General features: G+C 43.4%; 2 protein-coding genes and 3 non-coding genes across 5 annotated transcripts in view; 2 read left to right on the top strand and 3 right to left on the bottom strand.

Moving 5' to 3' along the window:
• LOC144697531 (uncharacterized) overlaps nucleotides 1–21,184 on the bottom strand; it is a 161,592-nt gene that overhangs the window by 38,701 nt on the left and 101,707 nt on the right. The gene's annotated exons all lie outside the window — the stretch shown is intronic.
• LOC144697464 (uncharacterized) overlaps nucleotides 1–21,184 on the top strand; it is a 98,073-nt gene that overhangs the window by 70,096 nt on the left and 6,793 nt on the right. The window lies entirely within an intron of this gene.
• Nucleotides 2,199–2,270, bottom strand: trnae-cuc (transfer RNA glutamic acid (anticodon CUC)). Its single transcript has one exon. It is a non-coding gene; the product is annotated as a tRNA-Glu (tRNA).
• Nucleotides 7,497–7,578, top strand: trnas-uga (transfer RNA serine (anticodon UGA)). The gene has a single exon. It is a non-coding gene; the product is annotated as a tRNA-Ser (tRNA).
• On the bottom strand, nucleotides 11,582–11,676 carry trnai-uau (transfer RNA isoleucine (anticodon UAU)). The gene is made up of 2 exons: nucleotides 11,639–11,676; nucleotides 11,582–11,617 (listed from the first exon to the last, which is right to left on the bottom strand). It is a non-coding gene; the product is annotated as a tRNA-Ile (tRNA).

The following is a 21,184-nucleotide window of genomic DNA, read 5'->3' as shown; positions in this document are numbered from 1 at the left end:
ATTTTTACTGTTTTTCCCCCTCATCACCAATCATTGTCACACAATTCCAGATTGTCATTGGGTACTTGGGCTGCAAGATATCCCCAAACGGTGGCAGGTCTTTTGTTGTCCAGTGAGGTCGCACAAAAACAGCTTCTTTTTAAAATTACTTTTTCTGTCAAATACAATGAGAAAAGATTTGGACCCACTATGTACCTTCATCTAACCCATTAGAAATCCATGAAATTATTGGATTCAAACGAACCCATCAATTATTCTCTCTTCCTCAGCTCCACTGACTGAGACAGGGAAAAGCATAAAAGCAGCAATATTCTGGCCCCGCACTCTCCAATCACCCACTGCCAGCGGAAAGCGGCGACTGCAGCTTCAATCAGCGGGTTACTGCCCATCCCTGAGACACAAGATACTCCAACCCAGGCCAAACCTCCCAATACACCGAGCACAGGCTCAGGAAAATGCAGGTAGATTATATCCCTGTCACTAAACCTCCGAGCAGCATTTACAGAATACCCAAGTGAGTGAGTCACAAATAAAAGTCACACCAACTTTCTAAACTTATCACTGTAAAATTCCTTTATTTTATTGAAAAGCTGACTGTTGTGAATCTGAAAATGAGCACCATGGGATTTGTGTGACCGAGTGACCTGTTCTCCATTGTTTGTCCATCAGGTTTGCAATTCAATTTGTGTTGGATATTGAAGTGAATCTGATTTCAAAATGAGGTCACAAAGCAGCTAAACATTAAATTCAGGAGAAAATCCTGAGGAAAATGGATCACAGTATTTGGAAGGAGCTGAAGCTAAGAAGTGGAAGATGTGAATGATGTTATTGATGATTGAGAGGAATGCATTACAACCTTGGGGAATTTTAGGCCGATTACGTTCCACACTTTAAAATTCCGACCAAGCTGAGGTATCAGGCGGAAAGCAACAGGTTTATCCATGTATGTTGGGATACGAAACAGCTTTTTCACATGCCCAGCTAGCTCAGTCAGCTGAGCATAAGACTCTTAATGTCAGGGTCATGGGCACTGTAATAGGTTAAAAATCTGAATGAGAGTCGTACGGACTGGAAACATTGACCCTGTTTCTCCTTCCAGCTGCTGAGGTTTTTCCAGCATTTTCTGTTTTTGTTTCAGATTTCCATCATTTGCAGTAATTTGCTTTTATCTTCTTACTTTTACATCTTGCTGCTTAAAAAAGAACCACCAACTAATCACTGCGGCTCCTGTGAAACTTACAAGGCAGACATTCATCACTGAAAGCAACTGACACACATCAAATTCAAAGCACTTTCATGTCACATCTCTTTCTGCTTCTGTCCCTGTCTCGCCTCCAGCTCCCTCTACCCGTCCAGCCCCCAGGTCAATTAGCTGCCCGAGGCAGACACAGCCAGTTCGTGGGAATGGGTAAAACTCGTGGGTAAAGAGACACCTGGATCTCACCTTCCTAATTCTCTCAGATACTGATTACAGGAATGTGCCCAGTGCCGATTATCCACAGTCACACTCTCCTCCCAGTTGTTCAGCTTTGAAATTGATTTTCACACTGGGTTTCAATGTGCAGAAAGCAGAGCTGTGATAAGCTTATATTGTTCAGCAGATGTACTGCAAGAAGTTACATAAAAGACTGATGATAACAGTGCTCTTTGGACGCGGTGAGCTCCAGTGAAGGATTGGCACCATTAATGTGTCGTTCAATTAGTCTCGTGACAAATCTCGTGCTGGAAATGACAAGAAAACTCACTGAATTTGCTCCGTGTTTAGGTTTCAAAAGAGCCGAATACAAGGTAAGAAAGTACATCTCGCTCGAGTGGGTTATAAAATGTCAGAATGACCTGTGCTGTTGGGAAACATAAAATTATAGAAAGTTACAGCACAGAAACAGGCCATTCGGCCGGCCGTGCTGATTTCAAAGAGCAGTTGTGATTGGTTGATCCATCAGGAGTGATATTTGTGCCAGTGCAAACAGGAGGCAGCAAAATTCGTACTTCTCCCACACATATTTTGCCTCATACCAACATTTCTTATAGTCAGTGTTTTGCAACGAGCCCTTCTCCTCTCCTCTTCCTTCACTGCCACTCACTTGATGTTTTCCAGATCTGAGGCGAAATTTAAACTCTCACTCCTCTGATTCTGGTGGAGTTTTTTAGCGTTTCTAACCAATGATTAATCAACACTCATTCCAACAAATTCAATATTCCCTGACCGGGAATCGAACCCGGGCCGCGGCGGTGAGAGCGCCGAATCCTAACCACTAGACCACCAAGGAAGTTGCATTTTTCGGATCGGCTTATCTATGTTGCTTTTGCCTATTGTTTTTCAGTTCAGATTTCTTTCACCACAAAACTGCCTGTTTCGGTTCAAGATAAATGACTTCTTCAGCCAATGAAAACAACGGTTGTTCTGAGCTGGAACATGAAATTGACAGTGAAGTGAAATAGCCCCACAAGCTGCTCATGTGCAACTTTCAATTTCCAAAACCCTCCACCCGATTCGCTGTTGGTCCAATGTAAGCGCCAATACCGAGTCACTGGACATCAGGGAAACTACCAATAAGGCTTGACATTTGGGTTATGGAGGCAACTTTTGACATTTTTTTTTCATTCCCGATCTCCTTCACCAGAGACAACTTTCTCCGACCAAATGGTCTGTTTAGGTTGAACCCAAGCGACTTCTTCACCAATGAGAAGAGCCATTGCTGTTAGCTGGAACATGAAATCGATACTTTCCTCCTTTAAGACAATTCTTAAAGCTTCCATCTTTGACCGAGCTTTTAGTCATCTGACCGAATATGAGACTCGGTGTCACATTTTGTTATATAATGATCCTGGGGAACGCCTTGTGACGTTTCATTAGGTTAAAGGCGCTTTATAAATATAAGTTGTTGTTGTTGTAGTATAAATATAGAAAGGGCCAGTCTCCTGTTTTATCTTTCACGCTGATGCTTTTCTCAGCGACATTTTAACATGAATTCGCACAACTAATGTGAATCAAGTTTGTGAAGTTAAAAACGTTTTCATCCCCTCAGGGAACTGAACCACATTGACAATCACAGAGGAACAGACACAGAGATATATACACCAAGAGTGACAGAGGCCTAAGGAGAGACACAGGCCCAGAAAGCAAGAGTGTCACCAACTTGGCTCAGTGTTTGTTCCATTTCCGAAAGCAAATTTCCTGAATGCAGACAAATGAATGGAAATCAGAAAATACGGACGTATTTGGATAGGTTTCCTTCTAATTAGCTGATAATTAATTTGGTTAAAATCAAAAATGGTGAAAACTTTAGTCAGCAGGATTCCAACCCCTGTGTTCATATTTACAACAAACGTTAATAATCGAACTTTCGCTCACACTGAAATGAACACGCTTGGAAAATGCTCTTGCCAGGTTTCAAACAGTAGCTCCATCATATGTGAAGCGAATCTGACCCCACTAAACCCTGCGCTGTAAAGATCCCAATGGAGCTGTCTGGAATGTTAAACGGTGACGTCATGGAGCAGCACTTTGGGTCTTTGTTTTGAAGAAATGGAATTCGGCTGTTCTCATTAGGAATGCTGGAGACAGACAATGTCATCATCAAATGGCACAGTGCAGTAAGAAGACCTTCCACCCATCGTGTCCATGTCAGTTTTGTCCAAAGAGCTTTATAATTAATGACAATTTCCTCCTCTTTCTCCTTAGCCCTGTTTTTTTCGCTTTCAAGCCATTGAACAATTCCCATTTGGAAACTCGGAGTTAAGAAAACCAATATTGAAAGCTTCAGCTGGTTCCTCACCTGAGCAAATACGTCAGCCTTGCACCAGGGACTGATGTTTGCAGTGCTTTACTTTGGTCAGAAGTTCAAGGCAATATAATTTGCAGGTGAACCTGGATCTTTTTTTTATTCATTCACATGATGTGGGCTTCGCTGTCTGGGCCAGCATTTATTGCCCATCCCTAATTGCCCTTGGGAAGGTGGTCTACCTTCTTGAACCGCTGCAGTCCATGTTGTGTATGTACTTCCACTGTGCTGTTAGGAAGGGAGTTCCAGGATTTTGACCCAGTGACAGTGAAGGAACAGCAATATATGTCCAAGTCAGGATGGTGAGTGAATTGAAGGGGAACTTCCAGGTGATGGTGTTCCTATCTATCTGCTGCCCTTGTCATTCTAGCTGGTAATGGTCGTGCTACTGTCTAAGCAGCCTTGGTGAATTCCTGCAGTGCATCTTGTAGATGGTACACACTGCTGCTACTGTGCATCGGTGTTGAAGGCAGTGAATGTGGATGTGGTGCCAGTCAAGTGGACTGCTTTGCCCTGGACGGTGTCTAGTTTCTTCAGTGTTGCAGGGGCTGCACTCATCCAAGCTAGTGGGGAATATTCTATTACTCTCCTAACTTGTGCCTTGTAGATGGTAGACAGGCTTTAGGGAGTCAGGAGGTGAGTTACACGTTGCACGATTCCTAACCTCTGACCTGCTTTTGTAGCCACAGTGTTTATATGGCTAGTCCAGTTCAGTTCCTGGTCAATGGGAACCGCCAGGATGTTGATAGTGAGGGATTCAGTGATGGTAATGCCATTAAACATCAAGAGGCGATGGTTGGATTCTCTCGTGTTGGAGATGGCCATTGCCTGACACTTGTGGGGAGCGAATGTTACTTGCCACTTGTCATCCCAAGCCTGGATATTGCCCAGGTGTTGCTGCATTTGGACATGGACTGCTTCAGTATCTCAGGAGTCGGGTATGGTGCTGAACATTATGCAATCATCAGCAAACTTCCCCACTTCTGACCTTATGATAGATGGAAGTTCATTGCTGAAGATGGTTGGGCCGAGGACCCTCCTGCAGTGATGTCCTGTAGCTAAGATGACTGACTCCAACTAATTATCGTTTGAATCGAGGGAGAACGATCCAAACACACCCGTGTTCTCTTGTTTCCGTTCATTTGTCAGCCTTCTGCAAATCTCCAGTCAGAAATGGAAAACAAAACGGAGCCAATTTGGTGACATGATTTTGCTCTGGCATTTGTCTTTCCTTAGGCCTCTGTCACTCTCGGTGTATATCTCTGAGTGTGTTCCTCTGTGTGGGTCAATGCGGTTCAGTTCCCTGAGGAGGTGAACACATTTTTACGAGCACAAACTGTATTCACATTAGTTGTGCAACTTCACATTCCAATGTTACAGTGAAAAATATCAGGATGAAAGAGAGAAGAGGAGTTTGTCTCTTTCAGTGTATGGACTACAACAACAACTTATATTTATAAAGCTCCTTTTTCCGAATGAAACGTCACAAGGCGTTCCCCAGGAGCATTTTATCACAAAGTGTGTCACTGAGCCACATAATCGGTCAGATGACGAAAAGCTCGGTCAAAGGGGGAGGCTTTAAGAACTGTCTTAAAGGAGGAAAGTATCGAAATCATGTTCCAGCGAACAGCAATGGCTCTTCTCATTGGCTGGAGAGGACACTTGTGTTCATCGGACACAGGCCATTTGGTCAAAGAAACTTGTCCCTGGTGAAGTTTGTAAAAGTAAACTCCACTACAGTTTGGCGGTCTATGAACAACGCCCATCACTGCTTGCTGACTCTTGCTGTTTCTTAGCTCCACCCAAACTGATTCTACATCTTGATCCTTCAATATAAGATCCTCTCTCACTAATGTACCGATCACGTTCCTTATTTACAGCGCAACCCGCCTCGTTTTCCTTTTTGCCCATTCTTCCTAAATGACGAATATCTTTGAATATTCAGATCAACCAATTACACTGCTCTTTGAAAGCAGCACACAGGGCCCAATGGCCTCTTTCTTTGCTGTAACTTTCTGTCATTTTATGTTTCCTAACACCACGGTTAAGATTAACTTTCTTATCTTCCATGTAATGCTTTGAATTCAAGACAATAACCAAATTCAGTGAGTTTTCTTATCATTTCGAGCACAGAATTTGGAACCGGACACGTTGAACGACAATTAAATGGTCTCAATCATAAGATGCAGCTCACCGAGTCCAAACCGGCACTGTGAGCATCAGCCTGTTATGTACATTCTTGCTGTGCATCTTCTGAGCTATAAGCTGATCACAGCTCCACTTTCTGCACATTGAAAGACAGTGTGAAAATAAGCACAATTTCAAATCTTAACAACGAGCATATTTGTGATTTTGTGTGTGTCAATGTGGTTCAGTTTCCCATTTTCACCACCCAAACATTATCCATGTTAGTTCCCTGACTTCATATCAGCCAGAAAAAAGGCAGTTAACAGGACATTTCTCTCTTTGTTTTGAGTGGAGACTGTTCAGCAACTAAACTTCTGGATGTTACAAACTGGGTGATGATTGAAGTTTTCACATGATCTTATTAAGTAGCTAAGAATGCTCGAGGGGCCGAATGGCCAATTCCTAATCATAATTTTTTATATTCTAATTCAGTGACAATATTGGTGGAGACAATGTTTGTGTCTAATCTGAATGTGGTAGTGATGCCGAGCGGGCTCAGCCGCTGGTTCAGGTTTCGATCTCTCTGGTGATTTGGGCTTTACTCCCACCGCTGCCAAACTTTCTGGTGGTTTGTTATTTGAGGCACTTACAAAAGATTCTCCGTACGGTGAAGTGGCAGCTGAACTGTGCAGTGTTGTATTTCAGTTGGAAGAATGAGGAGAGGCAGTGGAAATGCCAGGGTGATTTGAAAAAGGTGGGACAATGGCACGGACTGGAAGACCTTCTTTCACTGGTACTCCCTGTATTCATTCTATTATTTTAAACAAACAACATGCAGCCTTTACCCAGTTGTCCTGGCCGAGTGGTTGAGGCGTTTTTCCACGTGGTTCGAATCCTGCCAACTCCCCTTCTTCTCATTCCTGATTGACACAAACTGTCTGCAGAATAAATTATCAGCCAAATGAAAAAGAAAACCACCCAAACACCCCCGTGTTTCTGACTTCAGTTCATCTGCAAACATTCACTACATTTCGAGTCTGAAATGGAACAATAATTGGCCAAGTTAGTGACATCCTTGCTTTCTGGGTGTTTGTCTCTCCTTCGGCCTCTGTCACTCTCGTTGTATGTGTCGGTGTGTGTTCCTCTGTGTGTGTCAATGCGGTTCAGTTCCCCGAGGGGATGGACATATATTCACCAACTCAAACTTGATTAACATTGGTTGTGCAACTTCATATTAAAATGTCAAAGAGAAAAATATCAGGATGAACGATGCAAGTGGAGTTTGTAACGTTTGCAAGGAGGTGCAGCAAAGAAGTGGAAGATGTGAATGATGTTATTGATGATTGAGAGGACTGCATTATCACCTTGTGGATTTTGTAGGTCGATTACCTTCCACAGTTTGAAATTCAGAACAAGCTGAGGTTCCAGGAGGAAACAAATTTGATCTCCCTGAATGTTCACATAGGAAATAACGCGCGTGCATGCCCGGCTAGGTTGTGACAGAGACAGGGCAGGCAGAAGGTCCTCTTTGTCTGCTGTCTTCTATGACTTCATATAAATAATACAGGCCTCCTGCTAAGGTCTGTAGTCGTGGCCGAGTGGTTAAGGCGATGGATTTGAAATCTATTGGGGTTACCCCGCACAGGTTCGAATCCTGTCGACTACGTTTTCCATTATTTCTGATTTTAACCATTGATCTCAGAAACATTAAATGGAATTGACATTTTCACAACACCTGCAGTAGCAGAGTTTGACCAGTTGATGGCAGTGAAACCGTGATTGCTCAGATCACATGAAGCAGGCGCTGTCTCAATTATTACTGCATTTGGCACTGTCTCTGTTCATATTAACTTAGACGCCGTTTCTGTTTCTATTACACTAGAACATGTCTCTGATCATATTAGAGAAGGTCATCTCACAGTTGTTTCTCTAATTGGCTCAATCTCAGTTGTTTATACACTGGACTAGGGCCACAATACAGTTGGCACTATCTCAGTCATGACTGCACTGAAGCAGGTCTCGACTAAAGTTGCAATAAGCCATTCCCCAGTTGGCACTGCACTAGAGCTTGTCTCTGGTTATAGAAAACTAGAACATGTTTTTATTTGCATTTCACAAGACTCTGTCTCAGCTATTACTCCAGTAGAACCTGCCACGTGTCTATCAAACTGGACCCTGTCTCAGTTGAAGCTGCACCAATACATGCCTCCATTCATATCACACAATTCCCTGTTTCTGTTGTTATTGTCCTAAACCATTACTCTCTTATTGCTGTACTAGTGTATGTCTCTGTTTTTATTGATCTCGTATCTTTGCCGGTATTTAATTCACCAGACACTGCGTCAGTTGATATTAAAAAGAGCCCTGAATTATGTGAAGCTCCACTATACCGTGTATCAGTTTTCTGAAACTGAATCCGGTCTGTGTTATTGCTACACTAGGCAGGCTCGTATTACACAAGGTGCTGTCTCAATTATTACTGCACTCGTCACTGCCTCACTTATGTTTCACTAGATCGCGGCCCTGCTTATAACACACAGAATCATGTCTGCGCTTATATTCCTCTAGACCGTATTTCAGAACAATTTACACTAGACTCTGTATCAGCCTGTTTCATACTCGAACTTGTCTGTCTTTTTAATTAAAATGGATCCTGTCCTTGCAGAGACTTTGAGTTTGGACCTCCTGTCTCTGCTTCTATTCCACTCTCCCTTTCCCTGTTTTTACTCCACGTGACCATATCTGTCTCTATTACACTGGTAGCAGTCTTCGTTATTACGGCCTTAGCCTCTCTCTAGGAAGCAATTACTCTGTGCCCTGTGCCTGTAATAACTGCCCTATTTCACTTGATGTTGATCCAGGCCCTGTATCGGTAACTATTGCACTAGACCCGTCTCCGCTATGACATCAGTAGTCCTTGTCTATGTTAATATAGCACTCGTCCCCGCCCCTGTTATTCGTGCACGATTCACGTCTTTGCTTAAGTAACATTAGATGGCCTCTCAAGTAATGCCTCTGCTTAAATTGCACTAGGCCCTGTCTCAGTAATTACCACACCAGGCTCTGTCTCTGTTGTTACGACACTTATTCTATGTCTCTATAAGATGAACGTTGAGTTAGAAATGGGCCTCTGACTTTGGCCTAAAACTACAGGTTTCACATTGACTGTTTGTTCCGCGCAGCTCCTAATATTCAGTTTCATTACAGCCAACAGTATTACATATGAGACATCGCTTGTTCTGTGTGTCGGTGTGAAAAGAAATCATGCTGCATCATTCCACAAAGATAAAAAATTTATCTTCACCAGAATGTTTCATTTTATTTTATTTTCTCTTATTCAAACTGTAACTACAGATCGTCTGATAACGATAGTATATTCTGTTGTGTGCGCTTGTTTAGAAATTCATGTCATACCAACCATTTCTTTGCTAAGACGGGCACGTTTGTCACCACACTCACGTAATGTCAGTCATATCTCTATCTCAGACAGCGTCTAACTCACTGAAACGTATTGTTTTCTCTCTCTCAGATAAAAGCAAAATACTGCGGATGCTGGAAATCTGAAACAAAAACAAAAATACTTGGAAAAACCCAGCAGGCCTGTCAGCATCTGTGAGAGGAATACAGTTGACGTTTCGAGTCCGTATGACTCTTCTTCAGAACTAAGGAAATGGAGAAATGCGGTGAAATATAAGCTGGTAGTGGGGGGTGTGGAAGGTTGAGCTGGATAGAGGGCCAGTGTGTGGTGGATGCAAAGAAGAGATGTCATAGACAAAAGGACAAAGGGGTGTTGACGGTGGTGATATTATCTAAGAAATGTGCTCATGGTGACATTAAGGGGAGCAAACAGGACGAGCAAGTGACAGATGGCCCTAGTGGGGATGGGGTGGGGGAAGGGATCGAAATGGGCTAAAAGGTGGAGATAAAACAATAGATCAAAATACATTTAACAATAGGTGGGAAAAGAAAAATATACATTTTTTTAAATGATAAATTATTGGAAAAAGGGTGATCGGAAAGAGGGTGGGGATGGAGGAGAGAGTTCGTGATCTGAAATTGTTGAACTCAATATTAAGTCTGGAAGGCTGTAAAGTCGGAAGATGAGGTGCTGTTTCTCCAGTTTGCTGGCGACTCACTGGAACAAGGCAGCAGGCCAAGGACGGACATGTGGGCATTGTCTGCTTCTGTGTGTGTGTACGTTTGCATATGTGAATTTGTGCCTGTGTGTGTGTCGGTGTTGTGTGTGTGTCGGCGTGTGTCAGTGTGTGTAGTGTGTGTCTCTGTGTGTCTTCGTGTGTATATGTGTGTGTGTGCCTGTGTGTCGGTGTGTGTGTCTGTGTGTGCGTGTCTGTGTTGTGCGTGTTTTTGTATGTGTTTGTGTGTCTGTGTGTGTTTTTGTATGTGTCCATGTGTTTGTGCTCCTGTGTGCGCGCGTGTGTGTGTGTGTGTGTGTCTTTGTGTGCTTCTCTGTCTGTGTATGAGCGTGCATTTCTGTGTGTGTTTATGCGTATGCGCGTGTTTGTGTGTGTGTGTGTGTGTCTTTATTCATGTATGTCTATGTGCACCTGTGTACATCTGTGTCTTTGTATATGTGTGTGTGCCTGTGTGCGTGTTTGTCTGTATGTATGTACTGGTGTGTGCCTGTTTACGTGTGCACATGTACGTCTGTGTCTGTCTGCCTGTTTGTGTGTGCGTGTGTGTATGTGATTGTGTGTTTGTGTGTGAGACACGTCATATTGTTTGCAAGTGAATTTCACAATGATCTTCATCATCCTTCCATTCATGGAAGATGACGGACATGCAGCAAACGAATCTATTCAGATGGGTTGTCTCCAGGTGCTGCAGAGTTTCTGATGGCTGAGCTCAATCCTTGAGGGGCAGTTTCTGTCACAAGTGTCTCTCGTGAAGCTACAAGTGATGTTATGGGTTGTTGTTTCCAGTCTTGGCGTCTGTTGCCAAGCCGCTGTAGCCATGGTGCTGCACAACAGTCCACAGGAAGTATCGCCATCTTCCTCTGTCGTCATCTAGTGAAATTCATGTATGATAATCGCGAATTAGGGCCTCCATGTCACGCTTGTGAGTGTCATACAAGCAGAGCTTTGGACGTCTCACTCGCCGCCTGGCCCTTAGCTCTTTGACCACCTTCCATCGTGTAAACGGGTCCGAGCCATCCAACTGTTTGATGAGCCAAACAGATTTGGGAGCTCTGTCTTTGTGAGGACTGCCGCTTCCTGATTGTGTCCCGCCAGGAGGTAGCCAAAAACCACCGCACACAGTGCAGATGGAAGTCGCGGAGTTTCTTTCCTTGATAGGTGTAAGTTCTCCTTGTTTCACAGCCAGACAAGGTACTGAGGACACAGACCTAATACACCATCAGCTTGGCCCCAAGGGTCAGCTTGATGTTAATCTATGCACGGTTCATGAGCCAGGTGATATCTGTTTTCCCCGTGCGTGTATCAGGAACTGCATCAAGGAGCAGACTGTCTGTCACCGTGGAACCTGGGGAGCAGTATTAACTAACAGAATTTAATAAACCAGTACGGGGTGGGAGGGGCAGGGGTGCGCTTATGCTCTGTCATTGCAGGCCTATTGCATTGAAAACCGTGCTATTAATTCCAGAATCTACGATCCAAATGTGGCTCCACTTGTAGCAGCTCCAGTAAAATCTCTGCTCTAGGTGAGGCTCGAACTCACAACCTCGGCATAGCCCGCTGATCGCACTGCTCTATAAGTACCGCGCGCTAACCGATTGCGCCACTGGAGCGCACACCAATGGCTACATTTGATCGGGTTACATTTTTCACGGATCACTGGGGTCAGACATGATTCCTTGGTGGCAGATTAGTCAATGTGATCTCAATAAATTTTAATGATATTGTATGAACTGTAATATATTTAGAATGAAATAAAATGCCGACAATGGGCCAGGGAAACTTTGTTAATTTTCACACACTGAGCATGGACACTGCCGGAGCTCCTGCGCCTCTTTCAATATTGTTTTCCTTAACTCAGGGTTTTCAAAAGGGAATTGGACAAATATTTGAAATGGAAAAGCTGCTGGGTTATGAAGAAAGAGAAAGATATTGGGACTAACTGGGCAGCTCTTTGTAAAAAGCTGGCGAGGGCACGATGGGTCCTAATGAACTGTGAACTTTCACGATTCCATTGCTCGATCAATTTCTCTACAGTGTTCCTAAATGTCCCAGCCCAATCCTATTTCTGCAAAGCATAATCCAGTACTGCAGCATGAGGACACAGTTTGAAATTCTATACAAGTCCCTCTGGCTAACTCGCTGCGCGGGGTTTCTGTTGTGTCAGCCATGATCTTATTGAATGGCGGAGCAGCATCATAAAGCTGAATGGCTGATGTTCCTCTGACCCGGGCTGAATGGCCTCAAGATGTGGTGTTACCGTGGCTCTGATTTTATGGAACTGTGAGGGGCTCGAGCGACAAAATGGTCTATTTCTGCTGCTGTTTGTTATGTTCTTATTCAGCACCAATACCACTCAAGGCAATAGTTACTATCATATAGCCAGCAGTAGCGTGTTTGAGTGGTCCAAGGCGCTGGATTTAGACCGCAGCCTCGATCGAGTCGTGGATTTGAATCTCATCCCTGCCAAAGCTTCAGTTGGTTCGTCCTTTCAGACGTTTCATCAAATCCCTTAGGAAAGGATCGGGGCATTTGACCTATGACGTGGTTTGTCTTGGTAGGAAGAACAAGGGAGGCTGTAGGAATTGCAGGGTGAGTGCTAATACGTGGGGCTGAATGCTCTCATTCTCTGCTGTAACCATTCCATGGTTTTACATGAACAACATTTACACCAGTGTAAGGTCTCCAGTCATGGCTGAGTAATTAAGACGATGGATTGGAGCGCCACTGGGATCTGCCCCAGTCATGGCTGAGTGATTAAGGTGATGGATTGGAATTCCACTAGGATCTGCTCCCGCAGGTTCGCATCCTACCGATTGTACTGCTCAGTGTTCCTTCCTCTTGGCACCTCCAGAATTAACTATTGGCTAAATGGAGTCAGAACCTTCCAAACTCTCCCGTCTGTTTTTCCTGTTTCACTTCTGTGCTCCTTCTCTCCTGTTCACCCATGAGCATTCACATAATCTGCAGTCAGAAATGGAACAAAACTGAGTTAAATTGGTGACACCCTTGTTTTCTGAGAGTTTGCCTCTCCACAGAGACAATACCTAGCCCGCTGTCACTCTCAGTGTATATGCCTATGTCTGTTCATCTGTGTGTGTCAATGTGGTTCAGCTCACCGAAGGGTGAACACATTTTTACCATTGCAAAATTTATTCACTTGTATTATATATCTTCATGGTAAATGGTATAGAGAATAACAACAGGTTTAAAAGCTGCAAGGGGAGATTGACGCTTTCTGTGTTTATTTAAGTGGAGGCTGCTTGTTGACTCATTGCGGAGGAAGATTGAAATTTTCACTGAGCAACATTTAAACAGACAGTGGATTCACTCGGTTTGATGGTGTGTTCCAGATCGTTGAATGCCATCAGAGAATCAATTTATATTCGTTGCTTTGAGCCCAATATTTCTAATAGGTTGGATGTTATGCACATTTGTGTTCCTTCTTCTTGCTTTATTTGAAATGAATATTCATAACCCTATTTGTGTGGGAACCTATCGAATAACAGCAGAGCTGGCAAAGTTTGGACAAGATTTCCTTGTAGCCAAAGGACACAAAGCTATGTGTGCAATTTAAGTAGAATCAGGAAGAGAGGGAATTTACTTGATCCTAGGTGGTCTTAAACCATTAAACCTTCAGTTGGAAGTTAATTTCGTTCAAAAAGTATGTTACAGAATCACCCTCATGGTTCAGATTCGGTGCTTTCACCGGCTGGGTTAAGTTTTCTGTCTTGATGTTGTGCAAACTGTCGTAACTAGCACCTAATATATGGTTTGAAAATCAATAATATTAAACTCGAAATGTTTATTCTGTTTCTCCCTTCATATTTGCTGTCAAACCTGCTGAGAACTTCCAGCACTTTCTGTTTTTATTATAACATGAATTACTGTCTTTATCATACACATGATCACAAGAAATAGGAGCAGGAGTAGATCACATGGCTCATCGAACCTGCTCCATCAGTCAATTCGATCATGGCTGATCTTGGACTTCAACTCCATTATCCTGCCCGTTCCCCATATCCCTTAATTCCCCGAGAGACCAAAGACCTGTCCATCCCAGCCTTAAATGTATTCAATGATGAAACATCCACAACCCTCTGGGTAGAGAATTCAAAGATTCACAACCCTTTGGGTGAAGTAATTTCTCCTCATTTCAGCCCTAAATTATCGGCCCTTTACCCTGAGACAGTGCCCCAGTGTTTTAGACTCCCTGACCAGTGGAAACAATCCCTTTGTCCACCCTATCAAGCCCCCTCAGAAATGTGCAAGGTTCAATGAGATTGCCTTTCATTCTTCTAAACTCCAGAGAATAAAAGCTCAATTTATTCAGCCTCTCATCAAAGGACAACCACCTCATCCCGGAGACCAATTTAGTGAACCTTTCCTGCACCATCTCCACTGCCAGTATATCCTTTTATAAATGTGAAGATGAAAACAGCACACAGGATTCCAGATACCGAGTCACTAAAACCCCTTAATTCTTGCACTGCAATCCTCTTGTAATAAAGACCAACATGCCATTGGCCTTCCTAATTTCTTGCTGCATCTGCATGCTAACTTGTACAAGCACAACCAAGTCTCCCAAGTCTCTTTGAAGATCAGCACTTATAAATTTCTCACCTTTTAAAATCATTCTGCTGTTCCAATTTTTACAACCAAGTGAACATATTTGCACCTACCAACATTCTTTTCCATCTGCCATCTTGCTGCCCACTCACATGACGTTTCAATATATTTTCTCAGTATTCTACTCAAAGGTTACCTTGCCACCAAATTTCTTACATTGAGCGAGAATTGAACTCACGATTCCTGGTTTATAGGTCAAGTGCTCTAGCCACTGAGCTATGGAGACGGCTGCCACGGCGTTATCACAGTAATGCTCCTAGTGGAACGAGGAACAGGACAACGTTCCGCATGGATGGTATTTGATCGACCTGGAAATGCCTGAGAGGGAGAACAGAGAATTAAAAGATGCGACATGAAAGCAGCAGAATTTGATGTGTGTCAGCTGCTTTCAGTTATGAAAGTCTGCCGTGGTAATGTGAAAGATTTTACTGCCGCATGTTTACACTGACACAAATATCACTCCTGACAAATCAATCACAACTGCTCTTTGAAAGCAGCGCGCCAGGCCGAATGGCCTCTTTCTTTGCTGTAACTGTCTATAATTCAATGTCGCCCAGCATCATTTCCCAGTTGTTCCAACATTTTATTACACACAATGGGGAATGTACTTTCTTACACCCTCACTTTTGAAGTCAGGGCACTGAGCAAATTCAAAGTTTTTCTTTAATTCCAGTACAGAATTTGGAACCAGACCTGTTGAACGACACTTAATTGGTGCCAATCCTTCACTGCAGCTCACCCCTTAAAAACAGTGGCTTCATTGCCCGAAAAAGTCGGTTATGAGAAAATTCGGTGGGAGAAACTTATCTCTGGTGAAAGTACCTGAAAAATAGCAAATGCAGATAAAGCACGTTGCAAGAGCTATAGAGAACTTTCCTCGTGATTCAGGCCCTTTCACCGCCGTGGCCTGGACTCGATTCCTGGCCATACAATGAAGGTTTATTGATCTGGTACAAACTGTTAAAACAGGCCTGATTTACTTATTGATTGAAAACCGAAACGCACAACAGCTCCGCCCGAATCAGTGGAGTGAGAGTTGAAGTTTCACATCAGAGCTGCAAATGTCACACGTGGAACAGCTTCGAGAAGAAATAAAGTTCCTAATGTCCGAGGGATATCAGGATGGAGTATTTGTATTTACAAATTATTTCTCTCGATGTGTCCATTGCCTTAACCACTCGACCACAAGGACTCGGTGAATGTCTGTTAAAATGTTGCTCAGTGAAAATTTCAATCATCCTCCGCTTTGCAACGTACGGACACTTAATAACTGAACAGAATCCACTCAAAAAAATATAGAAAGAACATTCTTCTTGAATCTTTTAAATCTACTTCTCTTTTCTCTCTACGATTTTAATACGAAGCCAAACAACTAAGGTGAATAAAGTATAGATTGCTAAAAAGGAGGAACTGAAGCACATTGACACACACAGCGGAACACACACAGACAAATACACCGAGAGTGACAGAGGCCTGAGGAGGGACAAAAACCCAGAAAGAAAGGATGTCACCAAACTGGCTCAGTTTTGTTCCATTTCCGTCTGCAGATTTCGCAAATCAATAAGAAAGAGCGGGATTTTTTGTTTGATTCTATTTACCCGATAACTAATCCTGTTGGCAACTGGTTAAAATCGGGAACAATGAGAACCGCAGTCAGCAAACCAGCATTGGGGAAACCCCGATGGATGTCAGAACCATCGCCCTCAACATTCGTCCGCGACTAACAGCACTTCCTTAGGGAAAACATGTTCATATCAAATCAGAGACGGCTATAAAGTAAGTCTTTCGGCCCATCGTGTCTGTGCTGGCTTTCAGGAAGAGCAACTAAACCAATTCTGCACACCCGCCTTTCCCCCACACCAATTTCTATTTACATTGTCTCTCCTCGTTCACCCTGTCAAGATAAAGGGCACAAAACGCCCTCCAACCCCACCCCCGTATTAAACTGTAGCTGTCTCTTGCTCACCCAAAGGGAATGCCTAACGTGCCCGAAAATGGGAAGCAACTGAAAATTTGGGAGCGGTGGGATTCGGACCCACTCCTCCAGAGACTGGAACCTGAATCCAGCTCTCCCGTTTGTAGAGCAAATGGCATTAGATTGTAGATATCAGCTCAGAAATAACGATGACCTGCTTGATCAGAATAAAGTTCTTTTGTAATTCGATAAGAAATCAATTGCATAAATAAATAATGATTGTATCGAAAATGTATGAGGAATCCTAGTCCAACTCTTCATGTCATTGGGTCAGGGAAACTTTGTTAACTAAGGCAAACTGGTCATGGGTTCTGCAGAAACTCCTTCTTCAAGCGAGAAATGGACAATGACTGAAAGGTGGAAAACTCAGGTTTAAGGAAAGAGAGAAGGAATTTGAGACGAATTGGTTAGCTCTTTAAAAATAGCTGGCACAGATACGATGGGGTGAAGGGCATCACGTTGTAGTAAAAACAGGAAATGCTGGAAAAACCCAACAGGTCTGACAACACCTGTGGAGAGAGAAGCAGAGTTAATGTTTCGAGTCAGCATGACTCTGAGGAAGAGACATACGGACTTGGAACGTTACTCTCTCCACAGATGTTGCCAGACCTGCATAGTTTTTCCAACATTTTATGTTTTTATTTCAGATTTCCAGCATCTACAGTATTTTGCTTTCATCTTAGGGCCTCTTACTGCGCTGTGCCATTTGATGATGACATTGTTGATCAGTCTGTCTCCAGCATTCCTAATGAGAACAGCCGAATTCCATTTCTTCAAAACAAAGACCCAAAGTGCTGCTGCATGACGTCACCGTTTAACATTCCAGACAGCTCCATTGGGATCTTTACAGCGCAGGGTTTGTGCAGGGCAGTGGGGGTCACGGTCATTTCACATGTGGCAGAGCAGCTTGAAGCCGGGCAAGAGCATTATCCAAACTTGTTTATTTAAGTGTGAGTGAATGTTCAATAATTTGCATTTGTTGTTAAAAATGAACACATGGGTTTGAATCCTGCCGTCTGAGGATTTATCATTTTAAATAGGAGAAAACCCACCCAAACACATCCGTATTTTCTTATTCATTTGTCAGCATTCAGGAGATGGCGTGTTGGCATTGTCACTGGGCTAGAAATCCAGAGATAAAAGCAAAATACTGTGGATGCGGGAAATCTGAAGTGAAAACAGAAAATGCTGGAAAAAGTTCAGCATGTCTGGCAATATTTCTGGAGAGAGAAATAGAGTTAATGTTTCAATTCCACGTGAATCTTCTTCGGAGTTCTTTGAAAGCAGCACACAGGGTCGAATGACTTCTTTCTTTGCTGTAACTTTCTATAATTTGATATTTCCCAACAGCACTTCTTTCACACTCATTCTGTCATTTTATAATCCACTCTTGCGAGTGGCTTCAAAGCTCAACTACGTGCACAAGACTGGAAGGAGTCTGTGACTGTGAATAATCGGCACTGTGCACATTCCTGTAATCAGTATTTGGGAGAATCAGGAAGATGAGATCCCAGATTAATTTACCATGTCATCTGAAAACTCATTCTTTCTAAAATCCTTGGGTCCCACATTCCCTGTCCCTGCTTTCTAGGGGAAGCTTGGGTTCATGAACTGTCTGTGTCTGTATCAAGCTGCTAATTGACCTGGGAGCTGGACGGGCAGAGGGAGCTAGAGGCGAGGCAGGGACAGAAGCAGATATAGATGCGACATGAAAGTGGTTAGAATGTGATGTGCGTCAGTTACTTTCAGTGATGAATGTTTGCTGTGTATTGCCTTGTCAGTTTCACAGGAGCCGCAGTGATGATGTTGGTGGGTTTTGGAAATTGAAATTTACACATGAGCATTTTGTGGGACTATTTCACCTCACTGTTAATTTCATGTTCCAGCTCACAGCAACTGTTGTTGTCATTGACTGAAGAATTCGTTCCATCTAAAATGGAAACATTGTTAAAAGCAGAGTCGATAAACCAAACTGATAAAAGCTTCACAGCTTCCCTGGTGGTTTAGTGGTTAGGATTTGGCACTTTCACCACTGTGGCCTGGGTTCGATTCCTGGTCAGGGAAAGCAGATTTTTGATCTTGTTAAAATGGGTATTAATTACTTATTGATTGAAAACATTTAGCAGCTCCACCAGAATCTTTGGGGTGACAGTTGAAGTTTCCCCTCTGAGCTGGAAATATCACACTTGGAACAGGTCGGGAACAAAGATAAAGGTGGAGTGAATGAATGGATGAATGAAAGGAGGACAAGAGGGTTGGGTGCAAAGCTCTGACCACAGAGATGGTGGCGCGAGGCAAAATATGGGTGGGGGAAGGACAAATTTTGGTCCCTACTGTTTGCACTGACAAAAATATCACTCCTGATGGGTCAATCACAACTGCTCTTTAAACGCAGTACATCAGCTCCTCGAGGCCGAATGGTCTCTTTCTATGCAGTAACTTTCTGTCATTTTATGTTTTCCAACAGCACGGGTGCTTCTTTCACAGTCGTTCTGCCATTTTATAACCCGCCCTAGCGAGATGTACTTTCTAACCTTCTATTCGGCTCTTTTGAAACCAAAATACAGAGCAAATTCAGTGAGTTTTCTTCTCATTTCTAGCACAAGATTTGTCACAAGACTAATTGAATGACACATTAATGGTGCCAATCCTTCACTGGAGCTCACCGTGTCCAAAGAGCAGTTATCATCAGCCTGTTCTGTATTTTCTTGCAGTACATCTGCTGAACAATATAAGCTTATCACAGCTCTGCTTTCTGCACATTGAAATCCAGTATGAAAATATGAACAATTTTAAAACTTAACAACGTACACAAAACTGGAAGGAGAGTGTGGCGGTGGATAATCGGCACTGTGCATATTCCTGTAATCAGTACCTGGGGGAATCAGGAAGATCCTGGTGTCTCTTTGCCCTGTTATCTGATCACGTTGTGTTTTATGTTCACACGAACTGACTGCGTTTGGTCAAGTAGCTCCTGGAAGAGCAGAGAGAGCTGGAGGTGAGGGAGAAAGAGATGTGACGTGAAAGTGCTTTGAAATTTTTGTGCATCAAATGCTTTCAGTGGTAAATATCCGTCATGTGCAAATTTCACAAGAACCAAAGTGATCAGGTTGGTGAATTATTTGTTTGAAAGAAGCTGCGCCCGATGTGGGGCGAACCCAAGGCCCTGGCATTATGAGCTTTCACTCTACCGACTGAGCTAGACACAAAGTTAAAACCGGGAATAATGAGAAGAGGGAAACCCCAATGGATTTTGACTCCATTGTCTTAACCACTCGGCCATGATGACTGGCTCTATGCACAGGTTAGTGTCGTTGGTATAAAATCATAGGAGCAGAGGAGGAGGACATTCGGCCCATTGTGTAAATTCCGGCTTATGGAAGAGGAATTCAGCTAATTCAACAACCACGCCTTTTCTCCACAGCCATTTATATTTTTATTGTCTCTCCTCGTTCTTCCTGTTAAAGTGAAACCCCGCACACACCTGCTTTAACTGTGAGCTGGCACTTTTTCGACCAATAGGGCAATTTCAGCAGCATTGGGGTTAGAAACCACGCCTCAACAAGAGTGAAACCTTAAGACAGCACCTACGACCGCTCAGCTGCGATACCGAGCTCAGGATGCTATTGCCCATTGCTTCGTCTGATATTTCTACTCAAATAGGACAGGAGCAAAGCAGCAGCGACATGTCACAAGGCCCCACAAGCCTCCTCCATCACTCCATAAGATCATGGCGGATCCCCAGTCCCAACGCCCGATCCCGAGAGCCCTTCATTCCCTTAAGAGTCCAAAAATCAGGAGAATTTTAGGATGTTTTTTCTTCCATTGATCGGAGAGCTCTGTGGACACCTGGTTGAAATCAGCAATAATAAGAAGCACAATCGATAATATTGGAACTTTCCTGGGGAAACCCCAGTGGATTTTAAAAGCATCATTTTCACCACTCAGACACCAAGGGTCCAGTGCTTTCCACTCAATCATCAATAACATCATTCACAGCTTCCGCTTCTCAGCGGCACCTCCTTCCAAATATTGTGATCCATTTTCCTCAGGATTTGTCCCGGGATTTAATATTTACCTGCTTTGTGCCCTCATTTTGAAATGGGACTCGATTCAATATCCAACACAAATTGAATTACAAGCCTGATGGACAAGCAATGGAAAACAAGTCACTCGGTAACACAAATCCCATGGTGCTCATTTTCAGTTTCACAACAGTCAGATTTTCAATAAAATGAAGGAATTTTACATTGAAAACATTTAGAAAGTTTGTGTGACTTTTATTTGTGACTCACTCACTCGGGTATTGTGTAAATGCTGCTCGGAGGTTTAGTGACCGGGATATAATCTACCTGCATTTTCCTGAGCCTGTGCTCGGTGTATTGGGAGGTTTGGAACGGGTTGGAGTATCCTGTGTCCCAGGGATCGGCAGTAACCCGCTGATTGAAGCTGCAGTTGCCGCTTTCTGCTGGCAGCGGGTGATTGGAGAGTGCGGGGCCGGAATATTGCTGCTTTTC

The sequence above is a fragment of the Cetorhinus maximus genome, chromosome 23 (genome assembly GCF_964194155.1).
Source record: "Cetorhinus maximus chromosome 23, sCetMax3.hap1.1, whole genome shotgun sequence".
Classification (NCBI taxonomy): Eukaryota; Metazoa; Chordata; class Chondrichthyes; order Lamniformes; family Cetorhinidae; genus Cetorhinus; species Cetorhinus maximus.
Note: the sequence above shows the minus strand (reverse complement) of the source record. Positions and strands in the feature narration are given on the sequence as shown.